General features: G+C 50.3%; 1 protein-coding gene and 1 long non-coding RNA gene across 4 annotated transcripts in view; one reads left to right on the top strand and one right to left on the bottom strand.

Moving 5' to 3' along the window:
- The window catches only part of LOC110300566, a 53,638-nt gene extending 50,746 nt beyond the window's left edge, over positions 1-2,892 (bottom strand). Inside the window, exon 1 of the long non-coding RNA XR_002378587.2 lies at positions 2,776-2,892. This is a non-coding gene — a long non-coding RNA (uncharacterized LOC110300566). The remainder of the gene's footprint in view (positions 1-2,775) is intronic.
- Smpd3 (sphingomyelin phosphodiesterase 3) overlaps positions 1-8,126 on the top strand; it is an 85,912-nt gene that overhangs the window by 52,951 nt on the left and 24,835 nt on the right. Inside the window, exon 1 of one of the 3 annotated variants that reach the window (XM_021170783.2) lies at positions 2,014-2,094. The exons of 1 other annotated variant lie outside the window; for it this stretch is intronic. The gene's annotated coding sequence lies outside the window, so the exon portion shown is untranslated. Of the gene's footprint in view, positions 1-2,013; positions 2,095-4,081; positions 4,283-8,126 lie in introns of those variants that run through there. One more of the 3 variants, XM_021170782.2, reaches the window with a different exon arrangement.

Here is an 8,126-nt window from a genome sequence, read left to right as displayed (position 1 = left end):
GAGAGAGAGAGAGAGAGAGAGAGAGAGAGAGAGAGAACACTAATCTGATGAGGGCCCTACCTTTATGACCTCATTTAACTGTAATTACTTCCTTACAAGCCCTGTCTTCAGTTACAGTCACACTGGAGAGCTAGGACTTAAACCTATATACTTTGGGAAAGGGACACATCTGGTCTTAGATGTCCCCCATATATGTGACCACTCTTTGTTCTGTTGTGGCCTTCCTGCCCACATCACCCCCTACAGTCGATGTGGAATTCTTTCCAAAACAGACAACAGACCACTGGATAGCTATCAAGCTTTTCTGTTCAGCCCTGGTTATCTTAGAACTTGACTAATACCTCAGGCTGGTCTTGAACTCTGAGACCCACCTGCCTCTGACTCCCAAAGTGCTGGGATTAATAACATGCTCCACCATGATCTGTTTTTTCTAGCAAGCATTTCTAATATCATATCACCTCTTTGCATTCTCCCAACAACCCTGCAAAGTGACAGAAACCCAAGGATGTCCCAGAGAGGCTAAGTGATGGCCCAGTGTTACTCAGCATCCTGATTTGAACCCAAACTGAGCTCTGAAATACATGTTCTTTCAGTGGAGCCATACAAGCCCCTGAAAGGGCTCTAGTCCCACACACGCGGGACAATGAATGATGAGCAGATAAGTTTGTATAATGTAACCCCAGCTTCTCCCTCCTCAGTACTATGGCAAAGCTGATTGGTTTTCCTGATTTCATTAAGAAACCCAGGACTGCCAGGCAGTGGTGGCACATGCCTTTAATCCCAGCACTCGGGAGGCAGAGGCAGACAGATTTCTGAATTCGAGGCCAGCCTGGTCTACAGAGTGAGTTCCAGGACAGCCAGGGCTACACAGAGAAGCCCTGTCTCGAAAAAAAACCAAAACAAAAAACAAAAAACAAACAAACAAACAAAAAAAACCCAGGACCTCTGAGTTGCTACTTCTTTGGAAATGACAAGTTAGCAAGTTAATCTTTTCTTTTCTTTCTTCTTTTCTTTTTTTGTTTTTGGTTTTTGGTTTTTTTTTTTTTTTTTTTTGAGACAGGGTTTCTCTGTGTAGCCCTGGCTGTCCTGGAACTCACTCTGTAGACCAGGCTGGCCTCGAATTCAGAAATCCGCTTGCCTCTGCCTCCCGAGTGCTGGGATTAAAGGCATGGGCCACCACTGCCCAGAAGTTAGTATTTTCTAATTCAAATTTTTCCTATCAAGGAAGACTTTGTATGTGTGACTTCAAGTATTTATTAACAAATTTACTTGTACTTTTAAGGGTAGAAATTTTACCAGCATAAAATAATAAATGAACTGTTGCTTTGTCATAATTTCCTGCTAGCTGATGGTCTAGCCTCTGTTCACTGCAGTAGGGGGACTGCCTCAACTCACCAGAAGACCAAACTGAATCAACCAAGTGAACACTCAGTTCCCCACAGAGTTCTCCAGACACTGCTGAGGCGTGAAGGGGGTGTTCCACTCCAGCATTTTTCTAGCAGTTGTTCTGGGCACTTCTGCACACTCAGCCCCCACAGCCTCAACCAAATACACACACGGGCTGCCAGTGCTTGCCTTTCTCCTTGCCCTGGTGCTGAGGGCATCATTTCTATAGACGTGAAGTTAGCTTTACCCTTGTTTCAGAAAAGTACAAGCTGTCGCTTGGGAGAGAGTATCCTGCCGAGCTGCCGGTGATTCTAGGGAATAGCCCATTCAACTCCAGTTGGTTCTGTCATCCAGGAGAGGCAGAAGCGTCCAGGAACCTGACCGCACTTGGAGCCTCCAGGGACTGTAGTCTCACTTGGAGCTACAAATCCAACAAGGGTCACCTCAGGTACCGGTCTGTGGTCTGAGCAGGCGCATGTCTGGTCCACTGCTGGCTCCTCGGCCCCTGCTTTGCTGTGCTGGGTAAATGGCCCTCTTTTCATGTGCCCCCCCTCCCCCAGCTACCGCTGCCTATTTAAGCTAGAGGCCCTGACTCCCAGCCAGACACAGCCAGCTTCCAGAACCAGGCGAGTAGTGCAGCCTCTCCACTCACCCAGGGATGAAAGGTCCTTCTGTCTCACCACTTCCAACTGATGCCGTTTCCAACTGGTGTGTACTAAATGATGTCGCTGAGGGGGGGATGGAGTAAGAACTGATTCTGCCCCTACCTGGGAGTATGCTGGGATATAGTTGGCAGAGGGAGGCTCTGATTGGATTGTTCCCATTTCTATTACTTGACTTGATATGACCCTATTTTCAAAGAGGAAGAAAGGGTGTAGTTTGTGAATGGGCAGGGAGATCACATTTCAAAACAAGGTCTGGCTCAGAATATCAATTATCTCATAGAATTTTCTCTTGGAAAAGGGGGGGCCTATAAATGCCAAGGTTACCAAGATTTCATTTCCCTTCGGAAACCCCTTCCTAGAACCAGCTCTTGTCATTTAGTTCTACTTGGAAAATACATGCAGGGAATTTTGGGACTGAAGGAGCTATGCAGTTGGTGGGGGACAATTTGGTAAACTGTAGGAGGGCAAAGGCTACCTGACGGACAGTACTGAGAGACTGGAGTGAGCAACTCCCACGTGGCTATCTTGAGTTGCAGAGATTGTTCAGGTCACCACTCTGGTTAGCTTATCTCCTTTCAGGTCCTGACTGCCTTGACGTGTTGGGAAGGATGGCCCAAAGGGAATAGAGGCTGAGAGTCACACAGGCTCCTGTGGGTCGCGTGGAGCCTGGCTCCTGTAAGATCACTTACAGAGGCGTGCTAGCCCGTGTTTTTGAATCACCTACCTGTCAAGGGTAAGAAGGCAGGATTCCAAGGCTAGGGATCAGGGTCTCCTCCAAGAGGCCGGGTCAGCAAGATAACTTCTCAGTTTCCACTGGGCTGAAGTCCTGAGGATAGGGTTGGGGCAGTATCATCTCTCTGACAGAAAAGGCCAGGGTACTAAGCCTTTTGGAACTAGGGCCTCTGGAGAATCCAGAGTCGCCTTGAATAGAACCTAGAACTATGGGCTTCTTCCCACCCTGTTCTGGAATAGACAAGTTCCTTTGATGTTAGTCATGGGGAGCCAAGACCCTGCATCATCCCTCAATGTTCCAGGGGAGGGGTGTTGGAGGCTCAAAAGTTAAGAGACTTGCTCAAGACCTTCCCCAGCTGGACAGATAGCTGGAGAAGAAGCAGGTTTTCTCTGGAGCTTATATCTTACCCAGGGGGAGCTAAACTATAAGACATTCCTACCAGTGCTTCCAAGAAAAGATGAATTCAGTCTCAGATGTCAGATTCATTCAATGACAGGGCTCTCTAAGAAATGTGGTGACCCTTCTCAGGGGCTTCAGACCGAGCAGAACAGTGGAGGTGGGGGAGGAGGAAGACAAGAGGAGAGCTGCTCTTGCTATGTTGGGTACAGGACGAGCTTGATAGACCACGATCAAGGCATAGGTGGTGACAGCCAAGGACTGGCCAGTGATTCGGGGGCGTGGCTCTCACATGAGGCCTGGGCAGAGCTGGAGGGCCAAGAGCTGGACCTATAAAAGAGAGAGGACACCTTCCCTAGGGCATAGGGCCACTGGGCTGGGAAAGCTGAGGTGGTATAGGTAAGCTGTAGCATTATGTCCTAAGGCCTCCACTCCCTGAGTACCCTCCCAATTGTACCTCGGAGGCCGCGTGCCCGCTCAGCCTTCCTTCCTTCTTTCTGCTGGTATGTCCACCTTTCTCTCCTAAGGGCTACAAATCCCTCTGGTTCTTCCCACCAACTCTTCTTTCTTCCTGAACTCCAGCCAAGGTGACCACCAACCCTTTCCTGATCAAGTTCGGCCTCGGGGCACTCTCCTGCTTCCCCTCCCCTCCCCTCTATACCTGGGAGGCAGAGATTACACAAAGCTGCCAGAGAGGGTCCTGGTTGTTACGGCTTCACCTACCATAGCAACTCCCGGCCCACATCAGGACTCTGCATGCACCCCTTTTTAACCTGCACACCAAGGGCTTGCCTGGGTGCAGCAGCCCACGTGGAAGGGTCATCCATCTCACTTGGAGCCCTTCCCACCTGTCAATCTTCCTCACTTTCTGTTGCCTAAACCCCGCCCTCATCCCCTCTGGCTGCACTTCTGTTAGGATACTCACACCCAAGTCCAGGCGACAGTGAGGGTGTGGCAGCACCTCCTGTTGAGGTCTTTGTACCCTGCTCGCCTGTGTGGCCGTCTTGTTCCAGTCACCGGCTCATCACCCTTTCAGGTCCTGATTGCCTGAACCTCTTGTCTCCAGAGGCAAGGACACAAGGCCCAAGTGGCCCCTCCTCAGGTAAGAGAGACTTCTGGAACTTCAGGAAGTGGGCTCTAGAACATGCCTCCAGGGTACCTGGCCTGCTTTGTGTTACTGCTCTTTCTTTCTAGTTTTGGGTTGTAGGCAGGGTCTCAGTATGTAGCCTAGACTGGCCTGGAGCTTACAGAGACCACACCTGGCAATGGGCTATGAGCTAATAAAATAGTATAAAAATTATATAAAGAGGTGCTAGGTGAAATCAGTTAAAATTTTTCTGTTCCCTTAAAAGGTTTGAAGTTGTGGGGTAAGAGTCTATGCAGGGCTTGCCCTCCTGTGGAGGACAGGGTCAGTCTGAAGGGGGAGTGGCCGCACTCCCGGGCCTGCAGAGAAAGTGTGAAGAAAAGCACTGGAGGGGAGAGTGACAAGTGTCCTGAACAATGTAACCAGATATCACTGTGCATCAAACTACTAAATAACAACTTTTTTTTTACTCTAAAACCCAGAATTGGTAAGGGTATTGTGCAATAATCCGTCTCAAAGATCGGTGAACTGACACTGGTGGAAAACAGTTTGGCAATATTTATCAGAAGCTTTAGCGGTGACTCACTCTCCTGAATTCCTACCAGAGAGAGAATCAAACCACTGAGCGCTCAGAATCAGGAGTAAAAAGTAGACACTAGGGACACAAAGTGATCCCTAGAGTCACGAACCTCGAACCTGCCCAAGAGACAGGCAACAAGACCACTGCAAGAACCCTTCCCAACTACTGACAGAGTGTTTTCTGGGCTGCCAAGGTCACCGGGCCAGGAGCAAGGAGAGTTAGGGTCCCAGGTAGTGGTGAATGTATGAAACAATGTCAAGAGGACCTGATAAAGCCAGGACCCATAGGAAGGGAGAAAGCTCACTGGAGATGGCATCCGGGGCCCCGGCATTGATGGGCAGGGATCTTATCCTGTGCACACAGGGAGGGCAGGGCAGACAGGTTAGGACGATGGTATTCTTCCCCAGGACTCTGGCTGATGTAAGGTCACCGGCACTGAGTGGCTCTGAAGATGTTTGCTTATCATTTATACTCGGCCTTTGTGAGAGAGGCAGAGAGAAGAGAAACGGGTCAAATGATTCAGCTGCTACCTCTCAGGAAGTGCCATTTATTTCCCTGAATCAGTTTCCTCGTCTCTACAGTGGGGTCAGCTGCACCCATTTGGAGTGACTGAGGTACTGACTTAGTGATAAGAACACATTCTCCAAAGGCGCTGGACAACTATTCACATGGCCCCAAAAGGCAGATCCATTATTTCTGCTTTCTCTGCTCATTTCCAGTCTCCTTCGGGTCTTTACCATGTCCTGGTTCTTGGCTGTGCCCCATCTCAACATACAGAGAGAAAGGAAGGGAGGGGGAGGAAGTCTGAGCTCCCGAGTGACTGCAGGTGTCTCTGAGGAGCTGAAGCCATTCTGGCCGTGGTTCAAGGTTCAGGGTGCACATGGTTGCCCCTGTCAGGCAGGTAGCAGGCTTCCTGTTACGTCCCTACCAGCCACACAACTAGGGGCAGATGATGTCTGTGGACAGGGGTGGGGCATTGACCTCACTCCTCATCGGTCCTCAGAGTTAGAAAACAGTGCCTTCTTCCTCTGAGAGGAGTGGAATATCACTTTGTGGGCAAGGCCCTCCTTGGTCCTCAGGTCCTAAGAAACAACCTACCAGACCCCACTTGCTTAAAGTATGGGATGTGCTGACATAGCTTGAGCCTCCAGTCAGAAAAGAAGGAAAGAAAGGAAGCCAGGAAGTGGGGGCTAGGAGGGAATTCAGTAAGGGCACTCGTTTGCTGAATTCCTCTGCTCTTTGCCCCTGGTCCTGTGTCACCATTCATCTTGCCCTTCTCTTGCTCTCAAGACTGCTCTATCCCAGAGCCCTTTGGTCAAATCTGTGTGACGGGGGCTGGTCACCTTTCTGGTGTACAGACTGCAAAGCTGCACAAAAACAAGAAACTGCCAAGACAGATATGCTTGCTTTAGGCAGATCAAAGGTCCACAGTGATCTTGGGAGCCATAGGTGGGGACTGGCTGAGACTTGACAGAGAGAGGACATCACTGTGCTCTGGAGGCTGACCTCTGCTGGAGCCACATCCTTCTGCACAGATGAGGGCTGAGGCAACCATACCTGCAAAGGCATCATGGAAAACTGCTCAGGTCTGAGCTCCTGGGGCTCCAGAAGCAGGAAACACAGAAGTCAGGCTGCTGGGCAGAGCCTGCTTTCCCCTAAGTAGATGGAGCATCAGCAGGAGCCGCTGAAGGCTTAAGAGGAAGCAGTGTGGTCTACTGTGTAATTCAGAAAGATCCCAGCAGTGAGCAGGGGAGCCAGAGGAAGGGGCGAGGTGTGGGAAAGTCAGGGGAGGCTGCTGTGGTCTGTGGCAGGAGAGAACCAGGTGGCTGGGCATGGCTGTGGCAATCCAGCTCCAGGGCCCCAGAAGCAGAGCTGAGGGCTTCTGAGAGGAGGCGGGATATGGAAGAGGACGATGGCTCAGTGACGCCTTGAGAGACAGCACTGGCACTAGGAAAACAAGAGGAAAAATGAACCTGAAGGGAAACTGTCAGTCAACTACATGGGGTCAAAGGTCATGAGGCACCTGTGCTGGTTGTCCCATGAGGAGTCACCTGAGGGGTTTGAAGAGAGACAGGGGAAAGTTGGGCATTAAGAGTCAGGGCAACATCACAGAGCTCTCAGGAGGGACAGTTGTGAGAGCAGGGAGAGGGCAAGAAGCACAATGACAAGGGACCAGGGACAGAAAAGAAGGAAACAGAAATCAAGGAGCCGAAAGCCTTGGAGTCTAGTCCTCTCTTCCTCTCTCCTGCCTTTCCTTTTCCTACCTGAGCAAGGTCTTGAACATGCTAAGCAATCAATCACTGGGCCACATCTCCAGCCCCTGGACCTAATTTTTACTGCTGTTTGTATGAAACAAGGTCCCACCACTATGTAGCTGAGGCTAGCTAGTTTTAACTTTCCTGCCTTAGCCTCCGGAGCGCTGAGATTGTGTGTATCACTACACCCAGTCTCCTGGGATTATTTCTTAAAGCGATTCTGACCAAAACCCCATGAACTGGGTTTTCATTAGTGCTGACGTCTTTACGGAGATTTTCTTTTGAAAACTTAACAGCAAGTCCACCCAGATACACTGCCCCCACTTCTGTATGGATGGGAGTGCAGCCTCAAGCTGGGCTGTCATTCACTCCCAGCAGGCTAGAGGGCAGTTTCCGATAGCACCAGCACACTGTGAATGGTTGTGTAGGTTAGCCTAAGCTACATGTGGGTGTACTATCTTTAAACTAAACAAACCAGGGCTCAGGGAGCTGCCTCGGCAGTTAGGAGCATTGGTTCCTCTGCCAAAGGATCTGGGTTCACTTCCCAGCACCCCGCACGGCAGCTCACAACGATCTGTAACTTCATTTCCAGAGAGCCAACGCCTCTTCTGGCCTCCAAGGCATCAGACATATATACTGCATACGGACATACATGTAGGCAGGACACTCACACACATAAAATAAAAAGTAAAAACAAGGCAAACAAACCACTCAGGGGGACTCAGTGGGTACAGAAGCACGCTCTCCTGCCCACAGTCCAGAGCCGATCTTCCCTGTGTCTGTGTCCTTCTTGCCTGTAAGCAGTCACTGTGGTCACTAAGGGGGTGGCCTTGGGAGGCAGGAGTGGCTCTTGTGTGGCTCCATCTCTCTTGTGTCCATACTCAGTTCTCGATCTCTCTGCTCTACCTGCCTCTCCCTTGCTCACTGTTTGCCCTGCCCAGTCAATACCCAGCACCCTTCCATCCCCACACCCTCTGGAGGACACCTGCACCTTCCATACATGCATGGTCACCAGCATTTCTCCCCA

The sequence above is a fragment of the Mus caroli genome, chromosome 8 (assembly GCF_900094665.2).
Source record: "Mus caroli chromosome 8, CAROLI_EIJ_v1.1, whole genome shotgun sequence".
Lineage (NCBI taxonomy): Eukaryota > Metazoa > Chordata > Mammalia > Rodentia > Muridae > Mus > Mus caroli.
The sequence above is the reverse complement of the archived record's forward strand: the minus strand, read 5'-3'. Positions and strand labels throughout refer to the sequence as shown.